Source organism: Lathyrus oleraceus, chromosome 7 (genome assembly GCF_024323335.1).
Source record: "Lathyrus oleraceus cultivar Zhongwan6 chromosome 7, CAAS_Psat_ZW6_1.0, whole genome shotgun sequence".
Taxonomy (NCBI): Eukaryota; Viridiplantae; Streptophyta; class Magnoliopsida; order Fabales; family Fabaceae; genus Lathyrus; species Lathyrus oleraceus.
In genome coordinates, this window is record NC_066585.1 from 516,179,190 (window position 1) to 516,194,580 (window position 15,391).

Genomic DNA, 15,391 nt, shown 5'->3' on the forward strand with positions numbered 1-15,391 from the left:
TATTTTCTCCCAAATCCTTCGTGAGAAAACCTTTAATCAATCTACCCTCGTAGCCAATTAGGGTGAAGTTAAGCATTATAATATCAAGAATACTCTGGTTCATACAGGGTATCCCTAGTCCTAGGTGATATCTACTGCAGAGTAACCTTATGAAAACCTTATCAATGGCGGTCCAGCCTAATTGATAACCATAAATCAATCTCGATTAGTCCGAAAGAGAAAGCAATAAACACATCAAAAGGTTACCGTAAAAACAATATTATAAATGCAAATGTAAACTCAAATTCATTAAAAATCTAAATCAGGGACACCCCCTAGCTTTGGGGGGTTTAGCTACTCATACTGTTAAAAACAAATGCAAGATAAAAATTACACATTACAAGTAATTGGATGACTTTGATCTTCAATCGGTCCCGCTCATGAAAACCTTAAGCTCTCCTAATGCCTTGATCTCTGCAATACTTGATTGCTTCACAATACTGTATTTTGCCGTATTCCAAGATGATTTTTCCTTTGGTATAAGGCCCTCTTTTTTAGTGAAAATCCCAAGCAACAGTTAAATATGTCCAAAAATATCTCTGAAAAAGCCCGACGAACAAAAGCCCAAGAAAACTGACACGGGTGGCTGTGTCAGCCTACTCTCCTGGCTGACACGCCCCTGGCATGGTTGACACGGTTGCTTGAGGTGCCTGACAGGGCCCGTGCCAGCTGACACGGTGGCCGTGTCAGGCTACTATTTTCTTCAACACGTCCTCCCTTGTCTGACACGGGTGGCCGTGTCAGTTGACACGGGTGGTCGTGTCAGGCCTCCTGTATCGGGTTTTTCTGCTTCTCTACTTGCCGGAATCTCGCATTGTCTCGTTCTGAGTCCCTTGGTTCTTCTACCTGGACCTATCGGACAAAAACACAACTATCCCACGCATAAGATCAGTAAAATATATGTAAAACATAACAATGATTAAAAATGCTTAAATATAATGACGGAAGTAAAACTAACTCGAAACGTATCATAAATGCTTGCACAGTGTGTCAAAAGCCTCTATTTCGTGTCAGATTAATAACGAAAACTTAATGCAAATGGTGACTGATCAGTCCGCCATCTGATTTTCTTCACAAGGTATATGATGAAACTCTATTTTATTGAAGAAAGTTGACAACCTCCTTGCATAATCTTTTTAAGGGATTAAGCCAGGATGACGTGTCTCCCATTCTCCTTTAATCTGATTGACCACAAGGTCTGAATCTCGATACATATCTAGGATTTTAATCCTCAAATCAATGGCTTCTTCAAGACCCATGATGCAAGCTTCATATTCTGCCATATTATTCGTGCAATCAAACATCAATCCTACAGTAAAAGGGATATGAGAACCCTTGGGAGTAATAATAATGGTCCCAATTCCATTACCATAAGGATTAAGAGCTCCATCAAACACTAAACCCCACCGGGATCCAGGCTCTGATCCTTCTTCAGGTAACAGTTCATCACAATCTTTAGCTTTCAAGTACATAACATCTTCATCAGGGAAGTCAAACCTGATGGATTGATAATCATCGATCGGATGGTGAGCCAAATGATCTGCAATAATACTTCCTTTAATTGCCTTTTGAGTACGATACTCAATATCATATCCAGACAACATCATATGCCAACAAGCTATCCTTCCAGTCAAAGTAGGCTTTTCAAAGATATACTTGATTGGATCCATTTTGGATATCAACCAAGTGGTATTATTGATCATATATTGGCGTAAACGTTTGGAAGCCCATCTAAACCAGAACACATCTTCTCAAGCATGGTGTACCGAGACTCACAGTCTGTAAATTTCTTACTCAGATAGTAGATGTCATGCTCCTTTCTACCAGTTTCATCTTGTTGTCCAAGCACACAACCCATTGACTATTCTAACACAGTTAAATACATAATCAAAGGCCTTCCTTCCACTGGAGGAGACAATACACGAGGTTAAATTAGATACTCCTTGATGGTGTCAAAATATTTCTGGCATTCCTATGTCCAAACATAAATTTGATCTTTACGGAGAAGCTTGAAGATTGGCCCACACGTGGCAATCATGTGAGATATGAATCAGGATATATAATTCAGACACCCAAGGAACCCTCTGACTTGATTTTCTATCTTCAGCGCTGGCATCTCTTGAATAGCACTTACTTTATCAGGATCTACTTCAATACCTTTCTGGCTGACGATGAAACCCAACAACTTTCCGGAACGGACGCCGAAAGTACATTTATTAGGATTCAACCAGAGTTTGAACTTTCTTAACCGCTGAAACAAATTCAGCAAATATTCAATATGATCTTCTTCAGTCTTCGACTTAGCAATCATATCACGAACATATACTTCTATCTCTTTGTGCATCATTTCATTAAAAAAAATAGTCAGGGCTCTTTGGTATAATGCACCAACATTCTTTATGAAGGAGAATTGCGGTCCAAAACGCAGCGGAAATTAAAATTTTCTCCTTTAGTGATCCTTACGAATGGTCATGATCAGTGATAGAATATTTACCTCTTGTGACGATTGAAACCTTTGGTGCAAATCTCTTGTGACGATCAAAACCTTTGATGCAGATCCACGAAGCGATCACGAACGTTGAACGATGACAACATCTCTACTCAGTCCACACGAACGGATTTCTTCAATCTCAGTGCTAGCTGGTATGAATGAAGGCTTTGAGTGAGAGAGAGAGAGAGTGAGAGAAAACGAAAATAATGCAACCGCAATGAATGCTTCTGCACAAGCGTTCTATTTATAGAACCACTTGTGTGGGCTTCAAGCTAAAAGCCCACTTAAGTGTATTTTGGCCCATATCTTATAATATGCCCAAAATCACTTAAGCCCATGGTACCTTACCATATTTCGTATTCTACTCGAGTACACCGTACCTTATGATGTTCTATAATTCACTTAAGGGCACCGTACCTTACGGTACTCCTTAGTTACTCTATCTCTCATCAATCCGTCCTTTGTGTGTGACCCTGTAGGTTTTCGTGACGTTGGCAATTATATTAAATCACGCATTTAACATAATAAACAGTGAGCGGTATCTAGCAACACATCACTGCTACCCAAGACACGAAAATGTCATGTGATCTGACAAAACCTTATGTGATAATACTTATGTGCATAATTACCCTTTTGCCCTTATGTCTATATTGAACACAAGGCATAGACCGTGTCATCCTTGTCCAGTTCAATATTGGACCCATAGACATTTACCCTGTTATGCAGGATGGGCAAATTCCATCTAGGTCACTCATGTCCCTCAGCATGCTTCGTGGAGTACCCATCAACTGTCTTTATGGTTATCCAGTTACGGACAACGTTGGATCAGCAATAAAGCACTCGACTCCACATCTAGGGTCCATAGTGGTTTCAGGTCGAAGAGTGGTATACATCATTATCACCATGAGAATAACTTATGACACTTTGCATAACTTTCTATATAGTATTCTCATAGCGGGTCAATCCGGTATAAATATTACTCCTAACATTCATACCTATGTTTAAGACTTGACAACTCTTTATCCATGATCCATGAGATGTGATCATCAGTCTACAAACATAATAGTCTTAATGCTTTAATGTTATCCCACTTCACACTAAAGCTCGACTACGGATACTTTAAGAATAGTGTCCTTATGTTTAATGTGTTCTCATGATTAAGTCACACTTAATACATTAAACAGACTATCTATTCCAGGGACTTTATTAATCAACCATAATAAAGAAAAGCCTTTTATTATTCGATACAAGTACCAAAAGTATTGGCCTCTAGGGCTTACACCAACACTTTAAACTGAAGGGCATCACTCTATAGCAGAATGTTCCCCAGGATGTAATAAATGTTGTTTTTTCCATGTCCTCGGGTGCCATATTAATCTAATTACAACCGGAGAATCCATCCATAAATAAGAAGACGTTGACCTTAGCCGTATTATCTACCACCACGTCAATGTGTGGCAAATGAAAGTCATATTTAGGACTGGCTTTGTTCAAGTCTCTGTAATCAACACACATCCGAACTTTACCATATTTCTTTGGAACAGGCACAATGTTAGACACCCACAGAGGATACTCAGCGGTAACAAGGAAACCACCAACAATCTGCGTTTAAACTTCTGCTTTAATCTTGACAGCCATATCAGGGCGAGTTCTTCTCAACTTCTGCTTAACCGGTGAACATTCTGGCTTCGACGACAATCTATACTCCATAATATTAGTATAAATATTTGGCATATATTGATAAGACCAAGAAAATACATCCACATAATCTCTAAGAAGCTCTACCATCCTCTTCTTAATATTTGCACAAAGCAATGCCCCAATCTTGACTTCTTTCTTGTTATCTTCGGAACCCAGATTATTCACTTCCAGTGGCTCTTTATGAGGGTGAATGGTCTTTTCTTCATACTCAAGCAACCGAGAAATCTCATCAGGAATCTTTTCATCATCCTCTTCTTCCATTTCGAACATAGGAAATTCAAAGTTGGTAGAGGGCATCAGGTCATTGTTTTCAATGGGTTTAACAATTAATCTGCACAATAATTTTATGCTTGATTTTTGAATATGAACAAATAAATGCATGCTGTGATGCAAATATAAAAATGATTATTATGTTTTTTATGTTACCATTTTCCAGAATAAGCAAAAAGGAAAAAAACATAATATGGATAAATGAAGCAACATTTTATTAATGATAATAAAATTTGAAATAAAGCCCACATAGATTCACTTTCATCTTGGGCATAGTGAAAGGATTTTGAAAATAACAAAAGGCAAACATATTACTTTGACAAGTGAATAACAAAAGGAACATCAACAATTGTTCAATTCCGGAACACCGATCCAAGTGTCACAAAGTCTGGCACTTTTTACTCTTCGTCGTCTTCTAAGATGGCGACATCAGACTGATCTTTGGAATGAATGAAGCCTACATTATGAAACACTTCCTGAATTCGCTTTAGATCTCTTCGGGTTGCACCAGGTGAAAAACCCAAACCAACTCTATTCTTGTTTTCAGCAAGCTCAACAATTTGTCCCCACTTAGCGGATTGACCATTCTTCAACACATGTTAAGCGTCTCTTAAGGATGACATGGATTCTCAGCTCTTCTTAATAGCAACATTATCAACAAAAAGAGCCTGAAATGACGTTCCTTTAGCTTCGTAAGCATCAATATAGGAAAACAAGAAGAGATGGCTTTCTAACATGGCATGCTCTCCACCCACGATCACTAACTTCCCATTCTTCATAAACTTCAGTTTCTGGTGTAGAGTTGACGTAACTGCCATAGCCTCATGAATCCACAGATTTTATAAGAGACAACTGTAGGCGGGATGAATATCCATCACTTGAAAAGTGATATGAAATAGGCACGGACCTATCTCTATCGGGAGATCAACCTCTCCAATTATAGTCTTCGTTGAGCCATCGAAGACCTTCACAACTCCGCTGAATCTCATTGGAGCACCTTGGTAAGCAAGTTTAGACAGTGTAGACTTGGGCAGAACATTCAAAGAGGATCCAGTATCCACCAGCATATTAGATAGGGTATCTTCTTGATAGTTCATAGAGATATGTAGGTCCAAATTGTGGTTCCTCCCCTGCTCGGACAACTTTTCATCAATGAAGCTCAAATTGTTATATGTTGTAATGTTGGCTGTAATGCCATCAAATTATTCAATTGTCACATCATGGTCCACATAGGCTTGCTCTAGGACTTTCTGCAAAGCTTCTCGGTTCCCTTCCGAACTCATCAGTTGGGATAACACATATATCTTGGGCGGAGTATGCAACAACTGGTCCACCATATTGAAATCACTCTTCTTGATCAATTTCAACATTTCATCTTGATCAACATTGGGATTCATAATACTGGATTAGGCGACTTGTATAACATGAGTTTTTTATAGACTTGCTTTCTCTATCACCATATCTTCAGTCCTCTTAGGGGCTGCAGCAACAAATATCCGACCATTTCGGGTCACACCAATTACATCGGTGATGTTCACCATGGATGGAAAAGAAAGAATGTGCACTTCTTTTATCGTCTTCTAGCATAGTAGAATTATACTTGTAAGGCACAACTTTATCAGACTCGTAAGGAGTAGGGCCTGCCAAACAAATGATCAATGGAGAAACAACAGTCTTCTGTCCATCATATGTAATCAGAACTGGTTCTGGGAGATTAAAACGGGTAACTATGACGTTCACCTCATGCTCATTTTCATTTCTATCCCTCGTAACATGAATAAGGTTCTGATCCAACATATCTTACAAGTCCCTTTTCACAATGGCACATCCTCGGGGATCTCTGGAAAAAACTTGGAAAGAAGCATGGTCATGCTCATAATAACTCAATTTACATAAAGTTTCATGCATTCCAACCAAATATCTTATTATCAAATTGATGTCAAAGACTTGTTACTTTCTTGGACATCCCTCGACCATATTCACGGTTGCATTGCCATGCTTAGGCAGTGGATTAGCTTGTACATTGGGATTAGAATCTTAAAATGATAAGATACCACTTTGCATTAACCTTCTTACCTCAGCCTTCAAAGCAAAACAATTTTCAATATCATGGCCTAGTGCTCCTTGGTGGAATGCACAATGTTGGTCAAATTTATACCACCATAGAAGCTCTTTCGGAACAGCTGGTGGGGTTCTTATTTACACCAAATTCTTCTGAATCAAAGGAGGAAACAACTCTGTATAAGGCATTGGAATTGGGTCAAACTGTACATGTCTCTGGGTACGATTCTGTTGATTTGTGCGTTGTTGGAAACACGGTTGATAACTCGGTGCTGCTTGAGGAACTGGAGCAGAATTAATCACTGGAGTAACTGAAGCCACGTGTTCATAACGTTGACTGTTCTTCGTAAGCCTTCTACGCATCTCTTGCGAGATAGCATTTGCATCGTGTTCCTTCTTCTTGGGTAAACCATTCCCATATTCTATGGAACCATCAGATGAACTACCTTCTTTCAATCGTCCTTCACGGACACCTTCTTCTAACCTCAAACACATATTCACCATTTCATCAAAGTCACTAGGTGCACTTGCAACCATCCTATCGTAATAGAATGGATTTAACGTCTTCAAAAGCAACTTTGTCATCTTGTTTTCCTCCAACGGAGGACTAACCTATGCAACGATCTCGTGCCACCTCTGTTTGTACTCCTTAAAAGTCCCTTTATCTTTCTGGGACATAGCACGAAGTTGATCTCGTTCCGGTGCCATGTCAATATTATATTTATATTGGCGAAAAAAAGCCTCACCTAGGTTATTGAACGTTCGGATTTGAGTACTATCGAGCCCCATATACCACTTCAGAATGGCCCCGATCAAACTGTCTTTAACATAGTGGATCAGCAATTGATGATTGTCAGTCTGAGTCGACATCTTACGAGCATACATCACCAGATGACTCAGAGGACACGAGTTACCTTTATACTTCTCAAAATCAGGAACCTTGAAGTTGTGCGGAATCTTCACATTAGGAACCAAACACAAATCATGAGCATTCTTCCCAAACAGACCCTTCCCCCTCAAAGCCTGAATCTCTTTCTACATAGCCAGAAATTGATCTTGGAACTCGCCCATTCTCTCATAAACACCAACGCTCTTGCTTTGGTCAACGTGAAAAACAGGTTATTCAATATAGGGAACAACATGAACCACAAGAGATGGTACTGACATCACAGGTTAAGCCATTGAAACTTCAGGTTAGTACCCTTCAGGCACGAAGTTAGGAGGCATGCCCCAAGGGAAACCAGAAGGCATGTGGTGTTGTGGAGCACTGATGGGAGCCATAGAGACGGGCGTAGATACAATCTTGGAAATCACGACCCTCTGAAGCGGAGTCGGCGGAGGAGGTGGAGGCTGATTCTGAGTAGCCGCCAAAGCTTCCATCATAGCAGTAAGCCTTTCATATCCCTCCCTCAAAGTTGTCACCTTTTCATGGATCTCACGATTCTCTTGCTCTAGGCGGTCCATCTTCTTCAACTCATTAGCTAGAGTATTGTACCGGTGAGACAACTTGTCTGAATGAAGACCAAGAAAGGAATAAGACACCTGGCAAACATGCTCAAAGCAATACCAAGACGCAACATGATGCATGATATGCAAATGCAAATGTTATATTGTTTATTTTCCAAGGAACTTTAAGACATAAGTTACAAACATAATGATAACACATTCCAATGTACTAAAATCTCTTTTTATTAATAATAAAAAGGATTACAATCGGAAATACAATTTCAATGGTCATAAGCGAAAAGAAACTAGATCTATGGAATCATGTTCGATAACGACCCAACTCCAAGCTAAAACTTCTTGTAAAGCCTTTTGATCTCTCTTTCGTAGATGCTTTTCATAGCATCCTTCTCTATCACGAGTTGGTCAATAATGCCTTTCCAAGCGCCAGAAGTAGGAAGATGAGTAGATGATGAGCTATTAGAGGAAAATAAATCATCTTGGCCTCTGGATCTCTTCACAACATGTTGCTTGAGTAATTCTATCAAGTTGTCATTTTCTTTTAGCTGCTTTTGCAATTCTACTTTCTCAAGTGTAAGGTGTGAAATTTTCTTTCCCAATCATCCCTCTCTTGCTTTATCCTATCCAAATCCTCGTGCAATTCCTCTATGCCTTTAATAATTGGAGATTTCACCATTACTAAGGGCATGTGTCTTTCATAAGCGTATGACATCTTGAATTCCTTTGTTCTTTTCTTCACCCAAATAGTGTAAGGCTCCAAAGCTACATAACTCTTCAATCCAAGATTTCATTTCCATTTCCTATAACATTGTGCCAAGCATTCATTATCCTAGCTTTCAACCCTTGATTGTCTTTCCCTTCTTGGAAAAATAAGCCTTCTAACAAAATGTTATTATGTTTGTCCTTCATAGTGAACCCAAGTTGACGTCTTGCCAAAGCAATATTGTAGTTGATTCCTCCTTGTGTACCAAGAAGAGGCACATTAGACAACTCCCCACAACTATTAATAATCTCGACATCATCGTAAACAAAAGAGTACCAAGTAATATCGTCATTGGTGAGAGACATAAGTCTTTAAGACCGCCTCAAACAATCCTTGTTTTCTTGCAAGACAGGAGACTACAGCAAGTGCAAAATAAACCACTTGTACAGTAAAGGCACACAACAAACTATAGTTCGACCTCCTTTAGAAGTCCTAATATGAATGGAGAAATAAGTATCACCGAGTAGAGTTCGAACTAGATTCTTAATCAAGAAGATCATCATAACATTAACATCAACGAAATTGTCAATGTTAGGAAACAAAACCAAACCATAGATGAGTAAGGCAAAAATAGCTTCAAAAGCCACTATGCTATTAGCATTGGCAAAAGAAAAGGCTTTACCAATAGAAACTTCGAAGTCAACCCTCTAATACCTCCTTTAATAGTGAGATTGGCATCTATGTCAGACTTCCTCAGATGAATGGCTTCGGCAATAACCCGAGATTCAAGAATTCCTTCCACCCCACTAAAGGAACTCTATCAGAAACAGGTAGACCCAAAAGATGAACGTACTCCTCCATGGTAGGAAACAACTGATAATCAGGGAAAGTGAAACACTGGTAAACAAGATCATAGGACTAAACTAAAATATAGAGAATACCATCCTCAACATGAGTAGATAGTACAAATAAGAGCCTTCCAAAACAGTCTTTGAAACCCTTAGGATCATCCATGAAAGATGCTAGCTTCCTTAATTCCACGAGATCAGGACATCTGAAACTGTAATTCAGAGTGTTCCTCCTTCCAATATCCATGATCAAAATATCTATGATGTTTGCAACAAGAGCCTCTAAGTTCCTTCAAGATTGTGTAAAATTATTATGAATGCCATGAGTACAATCACAAAGAAGGCCACACAAAACACACAAACAAGGTCTAAAGGTTCAGAGTCACGAGCATGGAGCCAAGGCTAAGAGCCAACCCATAATGTATGTACTAAGGATATAATCACCTGTATAACAAGGTTCTAAAAATTTCCTAGAGTTGTAATTCCATCTTTTGGATATTATCAATTTATATGAATACTCGTCAACCAATAATATCCTCAAGAGAAACTCGACCGAATGTAGTATCGCGTTACAACTAATTCAAGTTTACACCTAAATAGCCACTGCATTATGTCCTAAGAGGTCAAAATGGGTTAAAGGTTGTAAGGTCCTCAGCTTCTCGGGCTCCCAGGTCGGAAAAAGTAGTGCCAACTACGACTACTCATGTGACATCAGTAATCCCAAAGGGGCTTCCACTGAGCGGGGGATCTCAAGTCAGCTTAGTAAGGATTAAATCCACGTAAGCCAACCATGACTATACCAATCTCCTATCATAAAAGCTCTCAAGTCCGAGTATAGTACTTATCTCACTACACATAGATCACCAAGCACCAGACAGAACAAATAATAACAAACAACAATAAAGATAATATATCCACACAAAAAAACAAATATGGGCTTAACCGAATAGGGACTACCTTCCAGCAGATTCGCCACTTTCCTGTAGCGGTAAATTTTTTAAGATTAAGTTATCGATTAACTTAACTCGCAAAGCAAGAGTCGCCATCACGCTTTTATTGTTTCCAAAGGAAAAGGGAAAAAGTACGAACAAAACCCAAGGAAGTTTTAAAATAAAACTAATAAAAGAGAACAAGGGTCCGGGGGTTACTTATGCAAAGAGTAGGTATTGTCATCCTAAACATACATGATACTCCATGGGAGCTGAAAGACTCCAAATTTTGACCCCAAGGTCCCTCATGCTATCTCATCATATGCATTGGCATTGGGATCACACCTTGGCATCCTCCTTACCCCTCATTCATTGGGTTTGTATTGGGAGAGATCACCAAGCACACTTTTGATTGTATCATACTTTGTTTTTCATTATTCACTAACCAAAATACCAAAAATATGTCAATGTAGAGTTTGTTACTTTTGTAGGTAGTGTGTGTGTGTTCACCCATGCTCTATCAAGCTTATATCTAGGGTTTGAGACCCTCAATGCAAGGAGTTCAATCAAGAAATGGTTCACATTAGATCTAAGCATCATATATGTATCCCTATGTTCTTCACATATCATTTTGATCAAGAAATCATCAAGAGTTTGGAGTTTGTTTGCCTTGGAAACGCTAATTCATCTCGGTATCTTATGTGAATTCTTCAACAAGTTTCTGCAACAATTGATCAAATATTTCAAAGGATATTTAATACTATAACATCTTACACATGTATGATCCTCCATGAGTCCCAAAAGTCAAGAGAATGTCATGTTAGCAAGATGGTTCATGGTGGTTGACCAGAGGAAATCAACTAGTCAAAAGTGGGGTTCCCTAGACCCTATCTCCTACAATTTGTGTCATATGAAAATAATTCCAAGAGAACAGTTACTCCAAATGATATTCCAAACAACTTTCATGTTGAAGTCTAGAGCTATTTTTGCTTGGAAAGTCGGTTTTTGTGGTGAAAGATTATAGGTCATTTTGTTTGAACCCTAGTTAGGAGGTCAACTCCCCAAGACCATAACTTGCTCAATTTTTATGAGATGAAAGCCATTCAAATTCCATGATCTAATTAAATATGTATACTTCAACTGTAATGTTTGGAGGAAGTTAAAATTCAACTTGAAAATGCATGTGCCAAGAGGAAACATTATAGGTCACTTTGGACCAGTACCATTGAACAAGTGATTTTCGTCAACTTCTAAAATGCATAACTCCTTCATGCCAAATCCAAATTAGGTTAAATTTGTGACCAAATTGAAGAGGTTTGAAAGGTTTACAACTTTTATGAAGGAACGTTTTTCATTTGAAGTCCATAAAAAAAGTTATCCAAGGTGGAAGAAGTGAACATTTGACTTGAGACTTAGAAAATTTTCAAATATGTTTGATTTCCCAAACTTCCATCTCTAAATTCATCATGATCCTAACTTCAAATGAAATATTGTTAAACATGAAAGTTGTTCCCCTTCTCCTCACCTTTCCAAAAAATCCAAAATCACCTCATTTGGCCAAAGAATGAAGGACTTGCGCATGAGTGCAATTTGAGGTGCCATTTGGATGATTTTCACTACCATATTTCATACACAAATGCATGGCCACATGACATGATTTCAGCATGATTTTCACTCATTTTAAGACCGGAATACATCACTTGATGGGCCTATCACACACCCATGCAAGCATGCAAAGAGAATTACTAAAATTGGCAATTTTTGGAAGTGTGTGGAAATGAATATCTTTGGCTATAAATAAAACCCTCATTGCTCAGAAATGAGGACCTCATGCCCAAGCTTTGAACCTGCAATCCAAACCCTCACCCTTAAAGGATAATCTTGAAGGTTTTCATTTGAAAATCGAGTTTCAAATCTCCATCTTTTTTGAGATTGAAACTCCAAAAGTCCAGGCCTCTTCTTGATCCTAATTACTTCCGACAAGCTTCTGAAGCAAGGCCAAGTACAATTGGAATCAAGATCAAGCAAGTTTGAAGCTCCCTCGAAGGTAAATTTTCAGAAACTTCATCTCTTCGATTCTCCCTCAATTCTTCACCATTCTTTGTGATATTCGGTTGTCTGAAGTCCTATCAATGTAGGCAAGAAGATTGAGTTGCTTTGAGGTCAAATCGAAGCAACTCAGTTCATGATCCTCAAAATTCAAATCCCTGTATCTTTTTATATACTTGGAATTGGAGAAAATTGAGGCCAAATTCGTGCTCCTGATCATTTTTCCTTCAAATTAGTGTATTCACTTTTCATTTTTCATGAAGTTGAGCTTGAACCAGACCAATGGTGATCACCGGGGAAGATGACCAGAGCTAGGGCTCCGGTGGTGCACTGGATTAATCCAGGCCTTCTGATCTGGTTCCCATGTTCTAATCTCAAGCGCCCAAAGTGATTACCATGCGTGTACACACATTGACTACAACATTTGGTGGAAGCGCGCAGTTTGCCATTAGATCTGCCACCTCAATTAATGAGGGAGATCTGATGGCCCTTGTTTTTTTTAATTTCTTTTCATTTTCTGATTTTTCATTTAATCATTTTATTTTGATTAATTCATATCAATTTAAATTTTAATCCAAAAAATATGGGACTTTCACCAAAAATATTTAAATATTGCCCTCTTTCATTTTCTGAATTAAAATATTTTTTTGGATTAATTTTAATATTTTTCATGAATTAATTGTTTTTGTGCATATTTTTTAAGTGTTTAAAAATACTTCTGACATTTCCAAAATTATGAATTTTTTTGTCTAAGGTTCTTTGAACTTGTTTGACATAGGATAAATATCTTGGCCATTTATTTGGTGTTTTGATTTTTAATTGATTAATTGTGTAAAAATTAAGTTGAGCCATTTTTATTGACTTGTGATGATTGACTATGTGTATGGACCTTGGTCAAGGTTGATTTGACTTTTGTTAGATTAAAATCATTGGATTTAGGGGAATGATGAAATGTACATTTCATCTCCCAAAATGAATGAACGATTTTAATTTGATAAAATTCCTCCCATGACCAATTTGTGTTTCTCTCATCTCCCTTCCCTCTTCATCTTCAATCCCATTCTATCCCATCCTTTTCATTGACCAATGAAATCTCAATATCCTAAGGCTAATTAGTTCATCAATAAGTTTGTGTTAGATGAACCAATTCAAGTATGAATGAGATAGGTCCATCCTTTCATCTTTTTTTCTTTTTGTGTGTGGTATGTTTTAGAAGTTTGGTTCATTATACCATATGTCTAACATGCATTAACACCAAAATTTCTATTTCCCGGCCTCAGATAGATGTGACTTCTACATAAGTCCAATTACGATTGCTTAACACAGAACTAAATTTGACCCTAAAGGCATAGCATTCTAGTAACTGAGATTGTAAGTCTCCCCCCTTTCATGGTATTGTATGGAAACTTGGTCTTTTTTCGTTCCTTTGGAAGATGTCTTGGTTCAAGGATCCATGCTTGTGAATAGAGCGTTGAGTGTTCTCCAAAGAATAACTTAATCAATTTAAAAGTAAAACATCACTAACCTCTAATCAACTAACATATGACTAACTTGTTTATGTTTATGTCATTTTAACTTTGCTCATTTGAGCCATATATTGTGGTTGTATATATTTGTTTGTGTTTATGGTCTTAGGCCTTAAAAATACTTAATAAACAACAAAAACCCTAAAAAATGATTGTGTGGGTTGTTGGATTTGACCTAAACTTTTGGACTTAGGATTAGGCAACATTCCATATGCAAAAAGGACTTGGCCAATGCCAACATTTATGAGACTAGTTTATTGTGATTTGAGATTTCATCTGATGCAAGTCTTGGGATTCATCTGATTTCATATGCTACATGGTCTTGATGCAACTGTTACTTTGAACCTATGTCTAATGCCTTATTCTGAGTTAATCAAGGAGTATTTCCTCTGATATATGAGTGTAGCGGGGTATTCGTTACCTTTAGATCTATTGACTAAATCAAAAGTAAATCATACAATTCGATTCGCCACCGCACTTCTATTTATCCAAAGGAAAGGTTAGAAAGCGAACAAAAACCGAGAAGTTTTATCAAATCAAAAACTAATAAAAATGTCGGAGATCTGGGTAAGGGGGTTGGTTATGCAATGGGAAGGTTTTAAGCACCCAAAACATCCTTAGTACTCTAAGGGGGCCCTTTTGACGAATGTTGTAAGGTAGGTTGGTATTTGTGAGAAATATTTTTGCAAACATGATTGGGGAGATGAGAAAAGAATATACAAGTTATTTACAATTTTGTGATTGAATGGATAAACCCATTGCCTACGTACCATCTTAAAAAGGTAGGATCAAAACCTCGTAGTTCGGGGTAAAAATCTCAAAAGAAGTTGGTGAATTGATTGGTCAAAAGCCTTAAGGTCTTTTGTTATCAAAGGGAGAAAACTCAACCTAGAAACCACAAATCCACCATGTGAGGAGAGCTTTAACATGGTAGTGAGGGGTTAACCCTATAATAAGCATGGAAGACTTATAGTCCATCACTAAGGATATAAGTGAGTATTATATCAACCTCTAGGATAACTCAAACCTAATAGCTAATGTTTATAAAAAGCTTTAACATAAATGGTCATTGGAACCATAAAAAAACAATTGAGTGAGTTGTATTTACAAATGAAAAGTATTCACAAAGTAAGGTCAAAGTTGACTTAAGATTCAATTCAAAATAAGTGTTATGAAAAGAGTTTGAAAAATCAAAGGCATAATGCCTAGGTTTCTAATTTTTAAAACAATGTTAATGTTTGCACAAAAGAGTTTGATTTGGGTTAGAGTGGAGAGAAGAAGAGAAGAGCTAGGTCTTAAACATGCAAAGA